At 42.4% G+C, this 25,891-nt stretch overlaps 1 protein-coding gene across 2 annotated transcripts in view; it reads right to left on the bottom strand.

The window, feature by feature from the left end:
• Positions 1 to 17,094, bottom strand: part of LOC132871503 (muscleblind-like protein 1) — a 298,894-nt gene extending 281,800 nt beyond the window's left edge. The window contains exon 1 of one of the 2 annotated variants that reach the window (XM_060905710.1): positions 16,925 to 17,094. The gene's annotated coding sequence lies outside the window, so the exon portion shown is untranslated. The remainder of the gene's footprint in view (positions 1 to 16,924) is intronic. The other variant, XM_060905703.1, reaches the window with a different exon arrangement.
• Positions 17,095 to 25,891: the final 8,797 nt, after the last annotated feature.

Here is a 25,891-nt window from a genome sequence, read left to right on the forward strand (position 1 = left end):
ACATAGCACCGAGTTGCCTATAAGCCATGTATGATGAGATTGCGTGGAATAAATGTTTTATTCTATCCACATTCACTGGATTTTACAAACCAGAGCATTTTTATTTTTTGCAAATTCGAAAAATAAAAACTTTATACAAAACGTCCGACAAAATCATTTCTGCTTAGAATGTGAACAAACTGGCGAAATGACAGTAGCAATTTGTGAAAAATGCGATAATAATAATTCTTGAAAAATAAAAAAAGACACCATCAAATACTTTTATTCCATATTTTGTTGCTTTTTTTTGGGTTTTGTTTTCAGGTAGTTTTTTTTTTCGTCTTTGGTTAGCTCAGTAACACGCTCTGCCATTTTGTTTTACTCTACTCATGGTATATAAGCTGATATCCTAGTAGTAGAGTATCCAATCAGAGCATGCGATTGCTCATATCCAGTAAATGCGGATAGGATGTTTACTAATAACTAGCAACGCCCTTGCACAGTGTTATGAATTTAACTGCATACGCACACGTGAATAGTTTGTACTTTATACTTTTTGTCCACTGATTTCAATTTCATTATGCTTTATTATTTATGCAAAAAACAAAACAAAACCCAACAGCAGAAAATCTTGAATGTAATTTCTCTAAAGTATGTATCTAGTGGGGCAGCACGGTGGTGTAGTGGTTAGCGCTGTCGCCTCACAGCAAGAAGGTCCTGGGTTCGAGCCCCGGGGCCGGCGAGGGCCTTTCTGTGTGGAGTTTGCATGTTCTCCCCGTGTCCGCGTGGGTTTCCTCCGGGTGCTCCGGTTTCCCCCACAGTCCAAAGACATGCAGGTTAGGTTAACTGGTGGCTCTAAATTGAGCGTAGGTGTGAATGTGAGTGTGAATGGTTGTCTGTGTCTATGTGTCAGCCCTGTGATGACCTGGCGACTTGTCCAGGGTGTACCCCGCCTTTCGCCCGTAGTCAGCTGGGATAGGCTCCAGCTTGCCTGCGACCCTGTAGAAGGATAAAGCGGCTAGAGATAATGAGATGAGATGTATCTAGTGCTGCTCAGAGGTCACATGCACATTTAATTATTTACTTGCCTTGTCTATGCGACTAAACCTGGAAAGATAGAGACAGCATCGACTCTCGCACTCTCGGAGTGAGGGACCTGCACGCATACACTTTTTTTTTTCTGCAGGGAAACCACACATACCGTAGATTTGGAAATTGCTGGAGTGGCCTTTCCAAGCTTTTTGTCTATCCAGCTGACGGAGAGGTTCCATCTCACACCTTCAGCAATGTGCCAAGGGATTTGGCCACCACAGTTAGCTTGTTATATGCAGAATTAGTCATATGCCTGTTACAATATCAGCATATGACAATATAACTGTCTACTTTCTCAGCACTGGCTTTTTGTCATCGTTATTGTAGTTAGGGTTCCGTCAACCTGGCTTTGTGCAAAACTTTCAATGGAACCTGAAAGGAAGTGCAAAAATTGGAAAATAACTGTCATTTTTTATTCTTGGCTGAAGTGGAATAATTGCATAGGGATAAAGAGAAATTGTGATGGATAAAATGACATAATGAGCCTGGGTTTCAGTTTCTTCATGGCTCGGTGTGTTTACCTGGTGCTTTTTTTTTGATTACACCATCTTGTCAGGTATCAATGGTCCTTCATGAATAGTAGTTGATGGCATGATAAATTACATAAATTGTTATAGAAATTATATAAATGGACTGTCATTTCTCTTTACTTAGTTGAGCGGTTCTTGACATAATATGGATTACTAAGGCAAGAAGGCAAGAAATTGCACTTATTAACTTTTGACGAGGCAAATCCGTTAATTGAAAAGCATTCCAGGTGACTGCATCAGGAAGCTGGTTAAGATAATGCCAATGGTGTGCAAAGCGTCATCTGGATACTCTGTTTTAGAATCTAAAATCTCATCTCATTATCTCTAGCCGCTTTATCCTTCTACAGGGTCGCAGGCAAGCTGGAGCCTATCCCAGCTGACTACAGGCGAAAGGCGGGGTACACCCTGGACAAGTCGCCAGGTCATCACAGGGCTGACACATAGACACAGACAACCATTCACACTCACATTCACACCTACGGTCAATTTAGAGTCACCAGTTAACCTAACCTGCATGTCTTTGGACTGTGGGGGAAACCGGAACACCCGGAGGAAACCCACGCGGACACGGGGAGAACATGCAAACTCCACACAGAAAGGCCCTCGCCGGCCACGGGGCTCGAACCCGGACCTTCTTGCTGTGAGGCGACAGCGCTAACCACTACACCACCGTGCAGCCTAGAATCTAAAATATGAAACATATTTTGTTTGTCAACACGTTTTTGTTTACTACATAATTCTATATATATTCCATATGTTATTTCATAGTTTTGATGGTTTGCTCTACAATGTAGAAAATACAGAAAAGCCTATGAATGAGTAGAGTATGGGGTGTACTAACTTTTGACTGGTACTCTACATAGGCAAATTCCAACACAATTTGAGAACATACGGTACTGTTATGTACATGTCATGACCCAGTCTGAGATATGCTGAAGTAATAAATTCCATAAATAACTTTCTGATAACAATTATGAAGGAAATGTATCAAAAACATATGATGGACTGATGGACACATAAAACCAGTTTTTTTTTTTTAATGAGAAGGACACTGCTTACATTTTCATATTAAAAAAAGAATATTAACAGACATTTATATTTATTTTTTACACCAATTATAAATTCGGGCGGCACGGTGGTGTAGTGGTTAGCGCTGTCGCCTCACAGCAAGAAGGTCCGGGTTCGAGCCCCGTGGCCGACGAGGGCCTTTCTGTGCGGAGTTTGCATGTTCTCCCCGTGTCCGCGTGGGTTTCCTCCGGGTGCTCCGGTTTCCCCCACAGTCCAAAGACATGCAGGTTAGGTTAACTGGTGACTCTAAATTGACCGTAGGTGTGAATGTGAGTGTGAATGGTTGTCTGTGTCTATGTGTCAGCCCTGTGATGACCTGGCGACTTGTCCAGGGTGTACCCCGCCTTTCGCCCGTAGTCAGCTGGGATAGGCTCCAGCTTGCCTGCGACCCTGTAGAACAGGATAAAGCGGCTACAGATAATGAGATGAGATTATAAATTGACACTCACTGGCCACTTTAGTAGGATCCACCTGTTGTTTAATGCAGTTCTCTAATAAGCCGATCCCTTGACAGCAACATGATGCATAAAATCATGCAGATACAAATCAAAAGCTTCAGTTAATGCTCGAACATCAGAACAGGAAAAATTGTGATCTCACAGTGAAGTGTGACTTTCTTTCGCTGTGGCGTGGGTGTTGGTTCGAGCCAGATGGGCTGCTTTGAGTATTTCAGAAACTGCTGATCTCCTGGGGTTTTCACACACAGCAGTCTCTAGAGAGAATGGTGCGAAAAACTAAAAACATTGAGTGAGCGACAGTTCTGTGGGTGGAAACAAACGCCGTGCTGATAAGAGAGGTCAGAGGAAAATGGTCAGATTGGTTCGAGCTGCCAGGAAGGATATATCAAATCATAGCAACTCTTTATAACTGTGGTGATCAGAAGAGCATCTCAACATGCAACAGCAGGAGACCATATTGGGTTCCACTCCTGCAGCCAAGAACAGGAATCTTAGAATCAAGAACGGGTTCCTATTAAAGCGTCCAGTGAGTGTAGTCATTCAGCAACAGGTCTGTGTGCCTCATGATCCTAAAGCATGACATATCTCTACAGCAGCAGCTCATGACAATCGATTTTGTTGGAGCAGGATGACATTAATAATGGTGTAGCCTCAAATGGAATTAAGTCAAGAAACCATCACACTTGACTCCTGCTCATGGTTACCATCTAAAGCATGTTTAGAGTAACCCCAATAACAGATGGAAACATAGAGAATGCGGTTTGGCATTGTCTTGCTGGAATAAGCAGGAACGTCCCTGAAAAAGACATTATCTTGATGGTCGGGTACCGTATGTTGCCCTAAAACCTGTATATACCTTTCAGCATTAACGGTGCCTTCACAGATAGGCAAGTTACCCTTCCATGAGCACTAACACACCCCCATACCATCGCAGACGCTGGTTTTTGAACTTTGTGCTGGTAACAATCTGGCTGGTCCTTCTCCTCTTTAGCCAGGAGGACATGATGTCCATGATTTCAAAAAAACAATTCGAAATGTGGACTCGTCAGACCATGGCACACTTTTCCACTTTGCCTCAGTCCATCTCATGTAAGATATCGGGCCCAGAGAACTGAGCGATGTTGTTGATACGGCTTTTGCTTTGCATGGTACGGTAGATGCAGCAATAAACTGTGTTTACTGATACCGGTTTTCCGAAGTGTTCCCAAGCCCATGTAGTAATGTCTTTTATACTGTCATGTCAGTTTTTAATGCAGTGCCACCTCAGGGATCAAAGGTCATGGAGATTCACTTTCCAAGACTTTTGTTGCCACTGTTCCAACTTTTTTTGGAACGTGTTGCAGGCATCAACTTCAGAATGCGTATATATTAACAAGATTAAAAGTTATCAGTCTGAACATTAAATGTATTGTCTTTGTATGAAGGCACCGTTAATGCTGAAAGGTATATACAGGTTTTAGGGCAACATACGGTACCCGACCATCAAGATAATGTCTTTTTCAACTGAATATAGGTAGAAAAGAATCAGGGTGGCGGCACGGTGGTGTAGTGGTTAGCGCTGTCGCCTCACAGCAAGAAGGTCCTGGGTTCGAGCCCCGGGGCCGGCGAGGGCCTTTCTGTGTGGAGTTTGCATGTTCTCCCCGTGTCCGCGTGGGTTTCCTCCGGGTGCTCCGGTTTCCCCCACAGTCCAAAGACATGCAGGTTAGGTTAACTGGTGACTCTAAATTGACCGTAGGTGTGAATGTGAGTGTGAATGGTTGTCTGTGTCTATGTGTCAGCCCTGTGATGACCTGGCGACTTGTCCAGGGTGTACCCCGCCTTTCGCCCGTAGTCAGCTGGGATAGGCTCCAGCTTGCCTGCGACCCTGTAGAAGGATAAAGCGGCTAGAGATAATGAGATGAGATGAGAAGAATCAGGGTTGAATTTCAAATGGGACATGACTGTTTATTAATTAAATCTCTGTATCTAAAATGGCCCAAAAAATAATCACAGACCTTTGATATTTTGTCGCATTTTTAAGGTTCGTGGTGGTTGGGGTTGTTCCTCTTTCTCTTTTCCGTGCTGTCGCTTGGTTTCCAGATTCGCTCTTCTGTTCGCTTCAAAGAGTTCCGTCCCTGTACAGATGGTGTTTCACCACTCGGTAAGCTGTCTAGCTGTTGGTTGCCTTGATGGTCTGCTTCAGCTGGTCTTTGTAGCGTAGCACAGCGTGGCCCTGTGCTCAACTCGCCGACAAGCATCCTCCTTGGGAATCTTGTTTCGTCCATGCGGACAGCGTGACCTAACCACCGAAGATGGTGTTTCATCATGGTCGCTTCTGTGCTGGTTGCCCCGCCTCTTTCGAGGACTGTGATGTTGGTGATATAGTCCTCCCAGCTGATGTTGAGGATGGTGCAGAGCTTCTTCTGATGGAACTGTTACAGCTTTTTTGGGTCTCGGTGGTAGAAGGTCCATGTTTCGCAACCATAAAGGAGGGTCGAGACCACAACAGCATTGTAGGCCATCAGTCACACTACAGTATATCAGTACCACTATATCAAGTCTCACAAGCCAAGCCTTTATTTTTTTAAACAAGACTCCGCCACTTTTCCTCACTAACTGTGGCCAAGAATCACCTCATTTTATAACAAGAGACCTTTTGACTGACATTGAAAACGATTCTAGACCTTCAGTAAACATATCAGGATGTCTTATTTATTTGCAGATACCCTCAATGTCAGTACACTTAACCCTATCCTTAACCTCAGTCGCCTTTACTCTAGTCTCTGAAGACAGACATTAGTGTTTTTCCTTTCACATTTCATCATTAAATATGGCCAAGAACTACCGACTTTCACAGAAGGAGACCTTTTAACTGATATTGAAAGACTAGCCACAGATCTTTAGCGAAGTCTGTCTGCAAAACCACAAGAATTAAGGATTAAACAAAACTGTGGAATAGCTTTTAAACACATGACCCCAGGAAACTTTTTTAGTTTTGTGACTATATCTTGTGTCATGGTTTGTGTTCACAATTATAGGTGCAAACAGCCAGTCAGATTACAACCTTTAACCCTTTCCTGAATTGAAAATATGTGGAAAATGTAATTCCTGAAAAGATCCTGAAACTCTGTTTTGACATTTTAGTTCTAAATTAGCCTAGTAAACTAGACCCACCCGCCTAGCGGCCAAAAATATTTTTTGCCTGCGAGTGGGTCTAGCCTCGCACCATATCAACAAAACAACCCGGGCATCAAATCGTGCCCCGCCAATCACAACGCAAGGTTTTTGTTTGGATTCTTTGGGCGGGCTTTTGCAGGAGTGACGACAAAGCTGTGCGACGCTGGAGAAAGCACAACAGGAAAGATGGCTACGGCTAGTGAACAGCACGCGTTTGATTCCGCTTTGGAATCAGTTTTAGAAGAATTAGACTTGGAGTTTTCGTTGAAACATGAGCAGGAAGAGGCTCTCCGCTCATTCCTTTTCAAGAAGGACGTTTTCGCTGTTTTGCCGACCGGCTATGGCAAAAGTCTGATCTACCAGCTGGCTCCGCTCGTAGCCAAAAGGATGGGGCTAGTTTGTGCAGTACGAAGAATTAATAAACAGCTTTGAAACATTACTTTTTGATTGTTTCTTATTTTCCCGTTATTTTAAATTTAAGGGAAATTATTTCACCAAACACCACTAAATAAAAACTCTCAAAAACAGTTTAAGCAAACCCTTGAAAAACACTTGAAAAAAATAAGTGTATGTGGTACAGACTCCAAACTTGTGGTCATTATCTCCAAACTTCTTAATATCTAGAACCTGTTTATTAATTAATACGCATTTTGAAAAATTATTTATTTCAAGGTCTCCCCCACTGCTTTCTGTCGCTCTGACTACGTCACAGTCACTGTTGCGCTGATTGGTCAGAGCGTTGGCCTATACGCACAGAGACAGTTTGAAAGACAGCGGGTTGTTCCACCCACACCCTTTGGAAATGTCTACGAGCGAGGCCAGACTAAATATTCACATTTAGTCTGGCTTGCCAGGCTAGTTCTAAATATCATTTATATTAAAACTGTAAATAGTATGAGTAAATAATTATAAAATATTTTACCTGAAATATTGTTAAATACAAGCTCCAGTTAGTTCAAAATGCAGCAGCAAGAGTCTTTACTAGCACGAGAAGATATGACCACATCACCCCTGTCTTATCCACACTGCACTGGCTCCCAACTAAATTTTGTACTGATTATAAAATACTACTATTGACCTTTAGAAGCACTGTCTCGCGCCACAGTACCTGAGTGAACTTCTGGTCCTTTATGACCCATCACACCTACTTAGATCAAAAGGTGGAGGCTATCTGCTGGTACCTCGTGTAGTGAAGGCTACATCAGGGGGCACAGACTTTTCTTACAAAGCCCCACAGTTATGGAACAGCCTTCCAAGTAGTGTTCGGGACTCAGATACTGTTTCAGTGTTTAAGTCCAGGCTGAAAGTGTATCTTTTTAGTCAAGCCTGTTGTTAATAGTTTTTATTAGGTAAAGAAGTAGATCTAGAGAGTCCTCAGGCATAGAGTGTTTTGGTAAACTGGGATGTATGGATGCTGTCAGCCCCCACTCACTCCCTCACTCGGGTTTGTTGACGGTGTAGTGGCTGGCTGCTTTACTGTATATCTCAAGGCTCCATCTTGTCTGTATTACTTTTTGGCTCTCCCTTTTAGTTATGCTGTCATGGTTAGTCTTGTCGGAGTCCCTGCTTGCACTCAGTGCAAAATGTACCCTGTTCTTACTCATTAGGTGACATTGGGTATACCTAACAACCTGACCCCCACACAATCCCGAGGATGTGGATCCTGAGATGCCAGTGATGTTGACTGCTTCTGTTCCTCGGACTCGCCTGATCCATCCTGATGCCCTACGTCTGGCTGGAGTCTCATCACATTGCTCCTGTGGAAGATGGCCCCATATGGACAGTCGAAATTTGTACTTGGAAGACGATCTGGACACTTACAGTAATACATTTATGTCTGAGGACTACAGTTGACTTGCTAACGTTAGGACTGCAGTTGTCATGAACAGTTTCGCACTCAAGTTTCCATCAATGAACAGTCTATAACTTCAACAAAACAGACTTCATATTAAAACTATAATTATTTTCCTTGTTTCACAGTTATACTTTGTGACTACATAGGACACAGTTATATAAGCGAGTTATTTATAATCATGCTATCTGCTACTGTATCACCCAAATGAGGATGGGTTCCCTTTTGAGTCTGGTTCCTCTCGAGGTTTCTTCCTCATGTCATCTTAGGGAGTTTTTCCTTGCCACCGTCACCACAGGCTTGCTCATTGGAGATAGATTAGGGATAAAATTAGCTCATGCTTAAAGGGGAACAGAGGGCAATATATAGAGTAGATAGAACAATAAAACACACATTAACGAACCTTATTCAAGACTTACAAAAGTTTTTTGTTCTAAGGTTGGAAAGTGGGCGGCACGGTGGTGTAGTGGTTAGCGCTGTCGCCTCACAGCAAGAAGGTCCTGGGTTCGAGCCCCGGGGCCGGCGAGGGCCTTTCTGTGCGGAGTTTGCATGTTCTCCCCGTGTCCACGTGGGTTTCCTCCGGGTGCTCCGGTTTCCCCCACAGTCCAAAGACATGCAGGTTAGGTTAACTGGTGACTCTAAATTGACCGTAGGTGTGAATGGTTGTCTGTGTCTATGTGTCAGCCCTGTGACGACCTGGCGACTTGTCCAGGGTGTACCCCGCCTTTCGCCCATAGTCAGCTGGGATAGGCTCCAGCTTGCCTGCGACCCTGTAGAAGGATAAAGCGGCTAGAGATAATGAGATGAGATGAGAATGAGGTTGGAAAGTTATAGTGTTTTGAAAGTAGCTCGAGCAAACTATTTCCGCAGTTTGAACAGCCCGCCATTATATTAATTTTATCCAATCAGAATGCACGTTCATTTTCTCTGCGTAACACTCATGACGTATGTATGTGCCCAGTTGTGTTGGCTCATTGAGGTTGGGAATAGCACGTGTGAATCGGAAAGTAGGATGAATTGTAAGTGATCGGCTACACAATGCCACAGTGTGTTGCTTTCGGGTGTAATAACAGGACCGATGGAAAGCATAATGATCCTCCAGACGTGTCTTTTGCGGGATCTCTTCGTATGATTCGACAGAGCTGTCGCTTTCACTTGATGCGCCCAACGCCATGATTACACGCTTCTCTCCTAGTGCAGTGGGTAGGGCTGACGTCACGGTCTTTTAAAAATGGCGACTCTTGTGCCGTTTAGCGTACCGACTATTATATTTACAATTACCAAGATATTTCGTTGTTTTCTAGTATATAAATTTGATAGAATACTTAAGAATACGTTACTTTGTCACATCAGCAACTGTATATATTATATTTGGTACCCCTTTAAAGTCTTAAATTTTCTGTGAAGCTGCTTTGCGACTATGTCTGTTGTTAAAAGCGCTATACAAATAAACTTGACTTATATATTATGAATATCAACAAAAATTGTTAACATTCAGATCTAAAACACATAATGCTGATCAATAATTTATAGAAAGCATCTTTTTGAACAAAATATATCAATGTATAAGCTGTACACAGTCTGCATGATGCAACTTATTTCAGAGGCAAATAAACTATCTTTAAGTTTGAAAAAGCTAAAGTGTTCGTTGGAGAAAGATCATTTTTGTGTCGAAAGTTTGTAAACATATCACTGAGAAATGCTGTACTGAGAATGATGAATCGTTGAGAGAACAAAATTAATCAGGATGGTGATTTATGATAACAGACCATCAGAGGCTGAGACTAAACCAATATACCATCACGCTCCTACATTTCATACATTAGGAAAAACATTTTGATTTTAAACATACACTCACTGGCCACATCATTAGGAACACCCATGTATTCACCTGCTGTTCCCAATCAGCCGATCCCTTGACAGCAGCACAATGCATCAAATCATGCAGATGTACAAATCAAGAGCTTCAGTTAATGTTCACTTCAAACATCAGAATGGGAAAAATTGTGATCTCAAAGTGCGACTTTCACTTTGGCAGGGGTATTGGATTGAGCATTTCAGAAACTGCTGATCTCCTGGGGTTTTCACACACAACAGTCTACATAGAATGGTGCGAAAAACAAAAAACACATTGAGTGAGAGACAGTTCTGTGGGTGGAAACAAATACCTTGTTGATAAGAGAGGTCAGAGGAAAATTGCCAGATTGGTTTGAGCTGCCAAGAAGGACTCATATACCAACTCATAACAACTCTTTACAACCGTGGTGAGCAGAAAAGCATCTCAGCATTCAACAGCAGGAAACTACATTGGGTTCCACTCCTGCAGCCAAGAACAGGAATCTTAGAATCAAGAACAAGTTCCTGTTAAAGTGTCCAGTGAGTGTAAATGAGAGTGGTGGTTTAAACTAAACATTATCATCACAGGACTGAGTTTGAGTCATAACACAGTTGTGCGAAAGGGAAGACTCCCTTTATAAAATACAACCCCGATTCCAAAAAAGTTGGGACAAAGTACAAATTGTAAATAAAAACGGAATGCAATAATTTACAAATCTCAAAAACTGATATTGTATTCACAATAGAACATAGACAACATATCAAAGGTTGAAAGTGAGACATTTTGAAATTTCATGCCAAATATTGGCTCATTTGAAATTTCATGACAGCAACACATCTCAAAAAAGTTGGGACAGGGGCAATAAGAGGCTGGAAAAGTTAAAGGTACAAAAAAGGAACAGCTGGAGGACCAAATTGCAACTCATTAGGTCGATTGGCAATAGGTCATTAACATGAATGGGTATAAAAAGAGTGTCTTGGAGTGGCAGCGGCTCTCAGAAGTAAAGATGGGAAGAGGATCACCAATCCCCCTAATTCTGCGCCGACAAATAGTGGAGCAATATCAGAAAGGAGTTCGACAGTGTAAAATTGCAAAGAGTTTGAACATATCATCATCTACAGTGCATAATATCATCAAAAGATTCAGAGACTCTGGAAGAATCTCTGTGCGTAAGGGTCAAGGCCGGAAAACCATACTGGGTGCCCGTGATGTTCGGGCCCTTAGACAGCACTGCATCACATACAGGCATGCTTCTGTATTGGAAATCACAAAATGGGCTCAGAAATATTTCCAGAGAACATTATCTGTGAACACAATTCACCGTGCCATCCGCCGTTGCCAGCTAAAACTCTATAATTCAAAGAAGAAGGCGTATCTAGACATGATCCAGAAGTGCAGACGTCTTCTCTGGGCCAAGGCTCATTTAAAATGGACTGTGGCAAAGTGGAAAACTGTTCTGTGGTCAGACGAATCAAAATTTGAAGATCTTTATGGAAATCAGGGACGCCGTGTCATTCGGACTAAAGAGGAGAAGGACGACCCAAGTTGTTATCAGCGCTCAGTTCAGAAGCCTGCATCTCTGATGGTATGGGGTTGCATTAGTGCGTGTGGCATGGGCAGCTTACACATCTGGAAAGACACCATCAATGCTGAAAGGTATATCCAGGTTCTAGAGCAACATATGCTCCCATCCAGACGACGTCTCTTTCAGGGAAGACCTTGCATTTTCCAACATGACAATGCCAAACCACATACTGCATCAATTACAGCATCATGGCTGTGTAGAAGAAGGGTCCGGGTGCTGAACTGGCCAGCCTGCAGTCCAGATCTTTCACCCATAGAAAACATTTGGCGCATCATAAAACGGAAGATACGACAAAAAAGACCTAAGACAGTTGAGCAACTAGAATCCTACATTAGACAAGAATGGGTTAACATTCCTATCCCTAAACTTGAGCAACTTGTCTCCTCAGTCCCCAGACATTTACAGACTGTTGTAAAGAGAAAAGGGGATGTCTCACAGTGGTAAACATGGCCTTGTCCCAACTTTTTTGAGATGTGTTGTTGTCATGAAATTTAAAATCACCTAATTTTTCTCTTTAAATGATACATTTTCTCAGTTTAAACATTTGATATGTCATCTATGTTCTATTCTGAATAAAATATGGAATTTTGAAACTTCCACATCATTGCATTCCGTTTTTATTTACAATTTGTACTTTGTCCCAACTTTTTTGGAATCGGGGTTGTAATCTCATCTCTCTAGCCGCTTTATCCTTCTACAGGGTCGCAGGCAAGCTGGAGCCTATCCCAGCTGACTACGGGCAAAAGGCAGGGACAAGACCCTGGACAAGTCGCCAGGTCATCACAGGGCTGACACATAGACACAGACAACCATTCACACTCACATTCACACCTACGGTCAATTTAGAGTCACCAGTTAACCTAACCTGCATGTCTTTGGACTGTGGAGGAAACCGGAGCACCCAGAGGAAACCCATGCAGACATGGGGAGAACATGCAAACTCCACACAGAAAGGCCCCCATCGGCCACTGGGCTTGAACCTAGAACCTTCTTGCTGTGAGGGGACAGTGCTAACCATGACACCACCGTCCCACCCTGTTGGGAAGCAATGATGATCAAAAATTGATTGCTGGGTGAACAGTCACTGGTCATTGGAAAATTGGTGATTGGATTATTGTTAAATGGTAATCAGTGATTTGTAACTGGGCACAATGGTGATCAGTGATTGGATGTTGGGAACAGTTATGATCAGTGACCAGATTTTTTGAAAGAAGGGTGATTGGTGATTGATCATTGGAAACATTGGTCGTCAGTGATTGGATGTTGGGAAAAAACGGTGATCAAAAATTGGTTGCTGGGAACAATGGTGAACAGTCATTTGTCATTGGGAACAATGGTGATCAGTTACTGGATTGTTGGGGAACAATGGTGATCAGTGATTGGATGTTGAGAACATTGTCTTGCACAAGTCAAACTCAGTCAGCCTTTACACTTACGGTGAATCAAACAAATCTGCTCTGCAAACTCATATATACAGCAGATGTTATATAATCTGGAGCGCTGTATCGGGTACAGGAGAGTCGCTAACATCAGCTGAAAAAGTCACTAGGCTCGGTTTTGAAATAAAATCACTAAAACGGTCCAAAAAGTCACTACATCTATCAACACAGCCACCAATGCCACCAAGTTTGCAACACTGATCTGGCTGCATCATATCTGAGAATATATTTTTGTTTATACCAGTATAGCATAAGGTTTTTATTGTTGTAGTATATCCCATGATTCTGATACATTGTCACACCCTCGGTGTAATTGCTACAAGCTTCGAAGCCTGGAACAAACCCAGGCATCCCTGTACATCAGGGTGTCTATGCTCTGAGTAATGGGCAACTATCAGGACCTTGCAAATAACTGCAGCCTGGCTGTGAATTCTCACTGCAGAGGGTGAAGCCAGGCCAGGGTGGTGCGCAGTGCATCACGGGATGCATGAGGTCAGCTGCTGAATCGCTGAAGTGTTACTGCAAGCAGACAAAGAATGGCTGCCCTCTCGTCCTTGGTGTCCCTGTCTACCTCAATTATCATATAACAAACACTCAGAGATTAGAGTTGTGTGCACAATCCTTAGCTGTCACTTCATAACCTCTTATTACCTACCATAGGTTCGCTTGAGTGTGTGCATGTGTGCATATATGAATGAGATAGCAACTTTACGCTGAGCCATTTGTGACCAACCAAAACTCTAATAACCTTTATACTACAGTGATGTGCTTTCATCTATACTGCTTATCCATTGCAGGTCTCAGGTGAGCTGGAGCCAATCCCAGTTGACATTGGGCAAGAGGTGGCGTGATCGCCAATCTATTGAAAGGTTCACGGTGATGTTGCATTCTCAAATCTGATTGGTCCAAAGGCATTGATACATTTTCTATAACAGCAGCTCTAACAGGCAAATCACAGGTTTATATGAAGAACAGAAGAAATGTATAACTGTTGATATGGTGATGTATCGAAGTGTCTGGAAATGGAATTAATCTCCAGTGTAAGGTTACTCGGGTATTTTCATATCCACACACAGAATGACCCATAAAACATCTGCAAAATTGCAAGACTTGAAATAAGACTTGAATCCCAGAGACAGTTTGAGCCAAGATACTGAACGTATGGTTATAGTCTGAAGAAACATGCTGTGCAGAGTATTAAACATGTTTGAATGATAGAAAACTTAATGAAAAAAAAAATCGAGGCAGTACTCTCCAAACATATTGCCCTCATACGTTCAACTTTGGCGAATTTTGAAAGATCAGCTTGGCTTGAATATTGCTAAAGCACCAAATAGACTGACATGCTAGATAGACTGATAAAAAGTATGGTCTAATATTCCAATGAGAATATCAGATACCTCTTTTTGACCAACAGGGAATGGGTTCTGTTCCGATTTGCACACCAAATTTTGAACCGTTCAAGGGTGGGTTTCCCAAAAGCCTCTTAATGCTAAGAGCATCTTAACTAGGAGACAGAGTGCTCATTGTGATGCTTGCTCTACCATTTAACGATAATCTTTGTGCTACGATGCTTTTGGGAAACCCACCCCAGAGCTTTTCGAACAAAAATTAATTGGTTCAGAACCTGAAAAGTTGATTCCCAGCTGGAACTGAAATATAGCTGGTTTTTCCAGCATGAACCATGATGACATCAGTGGGCATGTCATTACTTTGGAGAGGAAGCAGAGCACAGCAACAGAAAAGGATACAGCTTCAGAAAAAAATGGACCAAAAACAAATAACAGAACAAAATCTCGCAGGTAATCAATGTGCTGCACCATCTTGCTACTACTGTTTACTCCCACTATGAATTGTGCACCACCCTCCTTTCATGGCACATCCTTGATTACAATAGTTCTGCTCAAAACTGATGAAAATGTGAGCCAGTTTATTAGCTGGCACCAAGGCTCAAAGAATCCTGAATATAACTGGTTCAAGAACCTGTTCCCTGTTGGTTGAAAAGGGGTATGAGGGATCTGAGACTCATGGTTCAGTAGATATAAACACAAAGCCATGATCAGTGAAGTCAGGATTGTTATTGAGCAAAATACAGTTAACATCCTTGCTAGGTTAGCTTTTGCTTGCTAGGTTGCTCAAACCTAAAAAGATTGTTCAAGCGGAACACAATTAACCTTTTTCCACCAACAAGGAATGGGTTCTTGAACTGCTTCCAATCAGGATTCTTGGAACCTTGGTGCTAGCTAGTTGGCATTTCCACCAATTTTGAGCAGAACCATTGTAACCAAGGTTACATCATCAGTGAAGGGTGTAGCACAATGCACAACAGAAGTAAACAGTCATAGCAAGATGGCAGATTGCCTAGATCACCTGTACGGTTTGGTTCTGTTTTCATCAAAAAAAAAACAAACACAAACCTGGACCAACTGCTAATGATAAGAAGGTGTAGAAACTGTCCACACTAATGACACACCCATTGACACCATCATGGTGTGCACTGGAAAAAACAGCTCTCTTTTGGTTCCAGCTGGTAGCCAACTTTTCAGGTCTTGAACCTATTCATTTTTGGTTGAAATGTTCCAAACGGTGGTGTAGTGGTTAGCTCTGTCACCTCACAGCAAGAAGGTCCTGGGTTCGAGCCCCGTGGCCGGCGAGGGCCTTTCTGTGCGGAGTTTGCATGTTGTCCGCGTGGGTTTCCTCCGGGTGCTCCGGTTTCCCCCACAGTCCAAAGACATGCAGGTTAGGTTAACTGGTGACTCTAAATTGACCGTAGGTGTGAATGTGAGTGTGAATGGTTGTCTGTGTCTATGTGTCAGCCCTGTGATGACCTGGTGACTTGTCCAGGGTGTACCCCGCCTTTCGCCCGTAGTCAGCTGGGATAGGCTCCTGCGACCCTGTAGAAGGATAAAGCGGCTAGAGATAATGAGATGAGATTTTCCCGAATGGTTCACGATTTGGTGCAGGAACCAGAACAGAACCCAGTCCCTGTTGGTGTAAAAGGGGTAAAAGGGTAAAAAGGAGTTCTGTGATTGGTGAGGGTAATAATTACACAAGCATTCCCCTAGGCTAGCCTCGCCCACTTCATAATAAAATGGAAGAAATACAGATTAGTAATACAGCCAATGGAAAAATCAGTAGATATTCAGACCTGGTACTGCACCCCCAGTCCACATGACCAATATTAACCTCATTAGAAGGCAATGATGCATTTGGGTTCCCTGGGGTCTTAAGGTTAGAATATAATGAGCACTGTTAGTGTTCTTAGCTAATTTTATGTCTTTGCTTGTATAAAATAAAATGAAATTGTTTTTTTCTCCTGATTAGAAATCTGTGTACGATCCCTGTGGTCCTCCCACAACTCCCAACTGCTTTCCTTGACTCGTCTCTGAATCCAATTCAACAGATGGCATACTTATAACTAATTCCCCTCTGAGCAAACAGCAGAATAGGTCACGTGGATCTCAGAAGATGCTGGTTAGTCGTGGAAGGCATGGGTTTAAAACAGAAGGAAGCTTTAAACATGCTCGATGATTTAAAGTGTGTTTGCTAAAGCTGACAGCGCACATTAGGCAAAACCCAAACTACTTTATGAACAGCATCTGTGAAGTGATCCACGGCGCATGCAAATGTGAGCTAACAAGCTTCTCCAGCAACGAGAAATATGAACAACAAATGATGCCCTGAGACAAGTACACGGCATAAAACACGGTACTGGTAGTAACTTTTAGTTTGCAGCTTGCAAGATGTTCACAAAAATCTCTTGACTGACTTTAAAAGCAAAACTAATAGCACCCTGCAGTTATGGTGCTCCCATTGGAAAAGTGAAACCAGAAAAGAAAAAAAGATTTACCAAATATTGGAGAGAGAGAGAATCTTGGGGGACAAACAATACGCTTAACTCAAGCAGTAAAAGGTGTGTGATGCTCACCTGATTTCCTCTGAGTCTTGCTTCTTTCCTCCCTCTGTGCCACTCTCTCGTTCTCTCTATCTCAGAGTTTCCCGTCAGACAGTAACAAGGCGCCAAACAGCCTAGGGACAGGGGAAAACCACTCAACGTGTGTAAGCAGCGTACCGTGCAGTGTATTGTGTACTGTGGGAAGGCTGGGGCCAATTTCTACGCTTTCCCTCTCTCTCTCTCTCTCTCTCTCTCTCCTTCTTTCTCTCTCCCTCCCTCCCTCACTTGCTATCTCTCTAGAATTAGCCTCTACACTACTGCCACCAATGCTGATCAGGTTTCTATAGCAACACCCTCTCTCTCTCTCTCTCTCTCTCTCTCTCTCTCCACCTCCATCATTTGCTTGCACTCTTTCCCAAAGAAGCAAGACCAGACCTGTTGCCACATTTTTCCCTACTTCTCGTTCTCATGAAGGGTTTGAGGAACTGTCTGAGAGAAAAAAGAGGAATAGAAGGAAATATACTGTATGTGTGAGTAGACATGTAAGTATGATGTGGTGTAAGTTTACAGACATGAAGGAAGGAAAGTGTGTCCTGGATGGGAAGGGCAGATATTCAGGCCACCATGTCAGCACTTTGATGCTTACTTTAACAGTCTTAACCCCACGCTAATCAGCACCCTAGCATCTGTTTCTGCCTACTGCTGGGCCCCGTGCTGTCACACTCTCACACACTCTCTCTCACACACACACACCCTTACATTTCAACATGGCAGTATTGGAAATGTCTTTGCAATTGTACAAAGGTTATGCAGCACCTGAGTAGTTATTGAAAACAATTTGCATTATATACAGTACTGATTGATGGCACACTGTATTGTTTGCTGTATAATTTGAATAGTCACAGTGCTACACACCCACCCACATACCCATATGCAAACTTTTTCAGCACTTAGCCAGAGACCTTGTGTTGAGTTCCAGTAATCATGCTGGCTGCTCTTACCAGCACTCAGCTGCCTCCTTCCTCCCTTCTCAAGTCTGTCTGCTGGAGAATGATAATGCCCCCCCACACACACTTACTTGTATTACTGTCATTGTAGGAACTGGTCTGTGAGCATCTGTCGATAAATAATTCCATGCTTGCATGTAACCATAACCAGAAAAAAGATAAAGGAGAAATCATGGGTTCAAAGGTTGGAGGGGGTTGGGACGGTGGTGTAGTGGTTAGCACTGTTGCCTCACAGCAAGCAGGTTCTGGGTTCAAGCCCAGTAGCTGACAGGGGCCTTTCTGTGTGGAGTTTGCATGTTCTCCCCGTGTCTGCATGGGTTTCCTCCGGGTGCTCCGGTTTCCCCCACAGTCCAAAGACATGCAGGTTAGGTTAACTGGTGACTCTAAATTGACCGTAGGTGTGAATCAGTGGCAGCTGGTAGTCTTTCAAACAGGGGAGGCTGGTCGGTTACGATATTTCCAGATTGTAAAAGAAAAAACGCATCAATTTTGCCCATACTCTTGCCTCTGATCTGGCTGATTGTTGGCAGGGTCACAAACTGTGAAATAACAGGTTCTTTTGGCCCATTAGCCTACTGTCCAATATACATGATGGTGGTGTTGGGGGGGGGATATTTTAACATTTTATATTTTAAAATTGTGGCATGTTGTTTAAAAATTGATCATTATTGAAAGCAGCTCTTTGTCAGGAACCTCAGCAGTAACAGCAGAGTGTTCTGGAATAGGCACAAGCACTGACCTTGGGGAGCCAAACATAGAGCTGGGTGCCACACATTTCATTCAGTGACACTTTCCCTATATTTTACTTATTTTGACTGAGAAATGTTTTATTGACAATTTTGATAACCCTTCACTTTTAATCCAGGTCTGTAGTGTGAAATGTTCTCGGCTGTGTTTTTGTTTAAAAATGTTTTCCAAATTGTAGCTGTGTTTAATTCATATCCAGAGAAATATATATTCCAATATAATATACTCAGCATAAACATTTTAAATAGATTCTATATTTTTGGTCCATCCATGACATATTACTAAAGTAGCCTATTTACTGTTGTTGATGTGGGTCACTTGCTGTTAGCCAATTCACTTTCTCGTACCAGGAGAGCTGAAAGGAACGAGTATTATTCCCGACCTTTTTCACCAAGTCAATTTGAGGTGTTGGTCTACCCTGCTCTTTAATTTTAATTTTTTCCTCAAAAGGAAGACTGGCAAATGGCTTCGCCAAAATTAAATCAACAATGCTTGGCATCCGTCCGCAGCTTTCTTGCTAGCTGACTAGCCCCCTCAAGTTCAAGTTCAGTCACTCAAATAAACGAAACTTCTGGAACTAAGATAGCAAACTTGACAACACTATATTTACAATGAAAATATATACAAACTAAAAAAGCTGGTAGAAACCGTATGTAATGAATGAAATTGAAATGTAAGCTGATCTCTTACAATACACCACAGCACTTGCGAATCCGCATGGGACTGAACTGAAATTCACCGCTGCCTGTCTATATTTGAAACGAGCTGTCAATCAAAGAAAATATCCGGCCGCTTTCACCAATCACCAGTCTCCTCGCGGAAACTGCCATGTCCCTCCCACTGTGAGGCTGGGAGTCCGGTGGGCGGGCGTTTTCGCAGTATTTGTCCAATAACCGTCTTGCATTTTGAGATTGAAAAGCGCATCGCTCCCAAATACCATTGAAGTCCACTGAGGCTGGGCTACATCGCGCTGTCACGAGGGGGAAAAACTCACACACACATTAGGCGAACTGGGGAAAGTTATAACGGAATGATTTCGCACTGTAGTGGGTTGAGCACATATATTTCTATGATTCTGGATATGAAATAACAATGTTATAAGGTCGGCTATAACATAAGCCTAGCGCAATTCATCCTACACAATGTTCGTCATTTTTAGAGGAGGCTGAGCCTCCCTCGTTGTCTTAGAGCAATCGCCCGTGATGTGAATGTGAGTGTGAATGAATGTTTGTCTCTATGTGTCAGCCCTGTGATGATCTGGTGACTTGTCCAGGGTGTACCCCGCCTCTCGCCCATAGTCAGCTGGGATAGGCTCCAGCTTGCCCGTGACCCTGCACAGGATAAGCGGTTACAGATAATGGAAAATTTGGAGGGTGGAGCTACATTTAAATATTTGTTTTCAGTTCTGGGGGAAAAAAAAATCAAAAATATCAAAACATTGCATAGGAATTCCCCTAAAGTCCAGCTTACAAGCAACATAAAGCTGAAATGAATCTTATCTTGGCATGTATCAAAAATCCTGCAATGAACAAACAAAGCAACCCAAAACCCACATGAACCAGTTCCCATTAGTACCCATAGTTATTTCCCTCGCCAGAATATTGATGGAATAGACTGATTTAATGTGACATGGAAACAAATTTTAAGTCCTAGGACAGTTTCCAAGATTAAAAACATTAGATAGGGATAAATAAGCATCTTGTGTGTTAAACATCTTGTGACTACATTAACTCAAATAGCATGGTTCTAACTAAATGCAGTTCTAATAGTTTTTTTAATATAATGCAGTCCGTTTCCAATTGACAACATTCATAAAATACCATAAACTCAACTGTCATGTTAATAATGATAAGAAATTAAAATAGAAATGTTTGTTACACAGACAACAATAACAATACCTTATGGAGTGATCAACCTCCCTGGCCTCTGTGGTGTAATGGGTCCATGAATGTCTTCTTATCCAGAGGATCCAAGTTCAGTCCTTAAAGTGCTTGGATCTACTTGGTCTTTCCTTCTTTCTTACCCATTCTTGGTAGAGATACAGATGATCCACACTCAGTGCTTGTAGACAAGTGCCTGGGCTTGGGACTTGAACAGCTCTTGAATCCAAGGGTCCCCTGGTAAGTGCCAGGCTGAGGATACATTGGGTTGTGGATGGTGAGTGTGGACAATTGTAGAACTAAGGGATGAAATTAAAGTCCCCACATGTGCTTGGACATGAGACATTGGCTTTCAGTGCCTCTCCCTTAACCTCAGGAACCTTAATATCAGGAACTTGAGCTTTAACCTCCATTACCCCAACCTTAATCTTAGTAACTCCGATTGTAACCTCAGTAGTTCTAATCCTAAACCTATGCCAGGATCTGGTATTCCCTAATCCTAGTACTAACCAGACCCTTAAAGTGCTGATGACACGTTTTTGACATCTTTGGTGATGTTTTATAACATAAAAAGTAATTCCCGATGATCCATATATTAATTCACGAAGGCGCCTATTTTACAAGTTATGATAAAAAATGCGGCTATTTGGGCAAATTTGACAGGGCTGCAGCACCCAGGAGACGAAAGAGGAGGAGGAGCTATATGACGTCAGCGAAAGAACCTTCCTCCTCACTTACCAGTTTGTTGTTGATGCGACAGGTGTTCAGTTTGTCATTATTAGTATTATTATATATATAGTTATTATGCCTTCACGTTGTGTTGCCGGCTTTTGCTCCAAAACCTACAAGGATGGGGTAAGTTTATTCAAGTTTCCCAGAGATCCCGAGCTGCATGCGAAGTGGGTGAAGCAAGTCAGGCGCACTCGTGACAAGTGGGAGCCCTCACCAACATCCGTCCTGTGCTCTGAACACTTCGATTTGGATTGTTTTGACACCCTTCCCAGCTTAAAAGAATCTCTTGGGTGTTCAGTTCAGCACAAATGTGTGTTACTACCATCAGCAGTGCCTACACAGTGTTGCCAGATTGGGAGGTTTCCCGCCCAGTTGAGCAGTTTCAAGTGCATTTTGGTGGGTTTTGAACATATTTTGGGCTGGAAAACGTCAGCAGTATCTGTTGCCAGATACTGCTGAAGTTTTCCAGCCCCAAATATGTTCAAAACCCACCAAAATGCACTTGAAACCGCCCAACTGGGCGGGATTCCTCCCAATCTGGCAACACTGCCAGTATTCCGGAGGGGGTCTACTCGTAGTTATGCCGGATCCAAAGACAGTCCTCCTGTCAGAACATGTGTTGTGAAACGACATAAGATAAAGGTACGTAGAGCTATAGATTCTACATGATGATCATAAATGTAATCATAAAGTCGGCATGATATCAGTCATGTATTTGCTTGTGAAAGCTTGTGGCTTTCATGTAACTGCCGCCTAGCAACGAGAGGCAAAGGGTAAAGAGGGTAGGCTATCATAGATTCTATTCGGAAGAGATCAACACAATTCTAGACTCCCAGAAGAGGAAGAGCTAGCACTAGAGTGTTCACCGGCATTTTCATGCGCCATTTCCATTGAGTAGAACCAGAGTAGAACAGCCAGTGAACCGCAGGGTGTTCTCCCGCTGACGTCACAACATGGCCGCGAGCCACGGACCCAGTTTTCTTGCGCTGTGCAATTAAAAGTTGGATATTTGCGTAACAACAGCTTCTTTTCACGTAATTATAACAGAAATCTCACATGTTTGCCATGTTGTATAGTTTATTTAAGAAATTGCATAGAGTCATGTTCGTGTCATCAGCCCTTTAAGGTGCATTGGGTGGTGCTGAGCTCCATTGCTATAGCCCCCAGCCTTTCGCTTATTACATAGCTAGGTAACAGCGGGGGGCTGGTCCTCTGGTAACTGTAAGAGTTCAATTCCCTACTTGCATCTGTATTATGGCGTGCCTTGCCAGATGGCAGTAGGTACCAGTGTTGTAGTCAGGTCACTAAACCTAGAGTCCGAGTCCAGTCTCAAGTCCCCAGTGTTCAAGTCCGAGTCAAGTCCAAGCCATGAAAGAAAATTTCGAGTTGAACCCGAGTCGAGTCCACTATTGATCTGAGTCGAGTCCGAGAACAAGACTCCAACCACACCATTTGATGGTGGCTGTTGCTGCCTTTATGAGAAACTGTCTCTGCTACTGTGTTGGACTAATGTTACTGCTTAACTGTGCCATTTTAGTTAACAGGCTACAAATAAAAAGCTTATTCATCGTTCAGTAAGCCCTGCCCACTATCAACAGGGCAAATAACATGAGAGAGGGTTAACACTACCTAGTTAATCGCTTAGCAAGCAAGCCCCGCTATCAACAAAGCAATGAACATAGCATGTCACTTCATTCTCTGGGTGTAGTCTTGCCAAATGACGATCAAAGTTCGAGGCTGTCCCCGTCATCTCCTCGATAGTTCTTCTACATATGGAACGCATAGCAGTGCATTTTTTCCCACTGCACGAGAAGTCTGTGTAAGCAAAGCGGACAATCCTAGGGGCTTCTCTCCAGGCATTTTAGCACTGTTAATATTAGTTTGTTCCTGAACATGACATATGAACAGGTGAATGTGTATTCTCTTGCATAAAATTAGTATAAAATTAATGCAAATTTAAATATCTTATGCCAAATTATTATGGCATGTTACAAAAATAAAGAAAACATCTGAGTCCTCAGCTCTAATTTACGAGTCCGAATGCAGTTAATGCACGAGTCCGAGTCATCAGTGTTCAAGTCCAAGTCAAGTCACACAAGCCTGGTAGATACAATTTTTATGATGGTCTTTGGTATGACCCGACCACGAATAGAACTCACAATCTCCCGGTCGAGAGATGGACATGTCAACCTCGTTAACCATAACCTTAATCTGAATAACCTTAGTAACCCTAACCTTAACCTCACTAATGCTGTGTTCACACTTATACCGGTACGAAAGTGGTATAACTGTATCGATACAAAGTATACTGGTACAGTTTAGTGCATCTGTCCACACTAGTGAGAAATGTTTGCGGTTTTCTTTCACGGTAGTTGAAATGCGCGTGCGCGAAATGTTTCCGTGGTTACTGAGTAACTTCCTTCCGAGAATATACTGTATGGCGGATGAAACAACGTGTGTGTGCTTTTTGTTGTCACTGTACAGTCTGTATTTCTGGTGGTCATTTATTCAGTCGAATCGTATAAAACGCGCGAGACAGTTGAGAAAGAAACAAACGAATCTCCGTTCTTCACTATTTTATTCAGCGAAGACATCGATTGAGGTGTGTGACTTTGCGCATGCGCATTATATTTGTATCGATACAGAGCCGCTTCATCTGTCCACACTACAGCGAAGCGCTACAGTACCGATACTGTACCGGTACGAAACCCATATATTTGTGGGTTTCATACCGATACAGTTATACCGCTACAGTACCGGTATAGTTGCTAGTGTGGACAGGTGTTGCGGTACGAAAGTAGTTTCGTATCGGTACAAAATTCCTAGTGTGGACAGGGTATAAGAGTGATCCATTATACCTGTTGGCTTTGAGGACTGTCCATCCAAAGATGGACTCAAAGGAAAAAAGGTAGGAGGGAAGACAAACAAAGACAAAGCTCCAAGGTAGCAATGCAACATAGGGACCCTATTTAACTTAGATTATTGTTGCTAAACCAAGACTTACTGTACTATCAAAGTGTTAGTTGCAAAGCAGACAAAACTAGCCAGTGCTGTCTATCCTTCCATTTCAGTCAGGTTTTCGTGCCAATCATAGCACTGAAACAGCTCTTACTAAAGTCATGAATGACCTACGTCTTAATTCTGATGCTGGTAAAACATCAGTCTTGGTGCTTTTAGACTTAAGTGCTGCATTTGACACGGTAGATCATTCCATACTGTTACATCGACTGGAGCATTGGGTTGGATTTACTGGTATAGTAATCAACTGGTTAAAATCCTACCTACAACAAAGATTTTTTTATGTGGCCATTGGAGGCCACAGTTCATCACCCGTGTCCTTGAACTGTGGGGTTCCCCAGGGCTCAATCCTGGGACCATTACTATTCAACCTTTATATGCTCCCACTTGGACAAATTATTAAGAATAACTCAATAAACTTCCATAGCTATGCAGATGACACTCAGCTTTACTTAGCTATATCACCTAATGACTATGCCCCTCTTGAGTCTCTTCATAGATGCATTGACCAAATTAACAAATGGATGTCTCACAATTTTCTTCAGCTGAACGCAGATAAAACTGAAGCAATTATATTTGGCAAAAAGGAGGAAAGGCTTCGGATTGCCACTGTTCTTGAAACTAAGGGGCTTAAAGCAAAGGATACTGTCAAAAACCTTGGTGTCCTTATTGACAGCGAACTTAACTTCAACAGTCATATGAAAGTGGTAAAAAAGTCTGCATTTTATCACCTAAAAACATTTCTAAACTCAGGGGTCTCATGTCAAAACATGATCTAGAAAAACTTATTCATGCTTTCATCTCCAGTAGGGTTGATTACTGCAATAGCCTTTTCACAGGTCTTCCAAAAAAGACCATCAGAGAGCTTCAACTAATCCAAAATGCAGCAGCAAGGGTTCTTACAAGAACAAAAAGGGTAGTCCATATCACTCCAATCCTAAGGTCTCTGCACTGGCTCCTAGTGAGCTATAGAATTGACTTTAAGGCATTACTTCTTCTATTTAAAACATTAAATGGGATGGGACCCAGCTACCTACTGGATATGTTTCAATTATATGCACCAACTAGGTCTCTAAGATCACAAGAGAAAAACTTGCTAGTAATACCAGCTGTCGAAACGAAGTGTGGTGAAGCAGCCTTTAGTTGCTATGCTGCTAAGCTTTGGAACCAACTTCCAGATGATATCAAAAATGCTCCTACTGTTGTTAGTTTTAAATCCAGGATCAAGACAAAGCTGTTTTCAGATGCTTTCACTTGATTAATGTTTACCTAAAGTGTAATTAATTTCCTTTAATATAATTTCTTTTTAATCTTGGATTTTAATGATTTTACTTTTACTTTAATTCTTTGTTACTGTTCTTATGCTTTTATTTTTTGTGAAGCACATTGAATTGCCTGTGTGTATGAAATGCGCTATACAAATAAACTTGCCTTGCCTTGCCTTGCCTGACTCCAGTTACAAAGAAATTACAAACTCTGACCCTAACTGCATCACCTCCAACCATAATCTCTGTACTTACTGAGATTTTCAACAACAAAAAGTAATATTTGCAAGAAAAAGCATCATGGGAACCAAACATAGATCCATGAACACACATGAACATTTGTACATACAA

This window comes from Neoarius graeffei, chromosome 23 (genome assembly GCF_027579695.1).
Source record: "Neoarius graeffei isolate fNeoGra1 chromosome 23, fNeoGra1.pri, whole genome shotgun sequence".
NCBI lineage: Eukaryota > Metazoa > Chordata > Actinopteri > Siluriformes > Ariidae > Neoarius > Neoarius graeffei.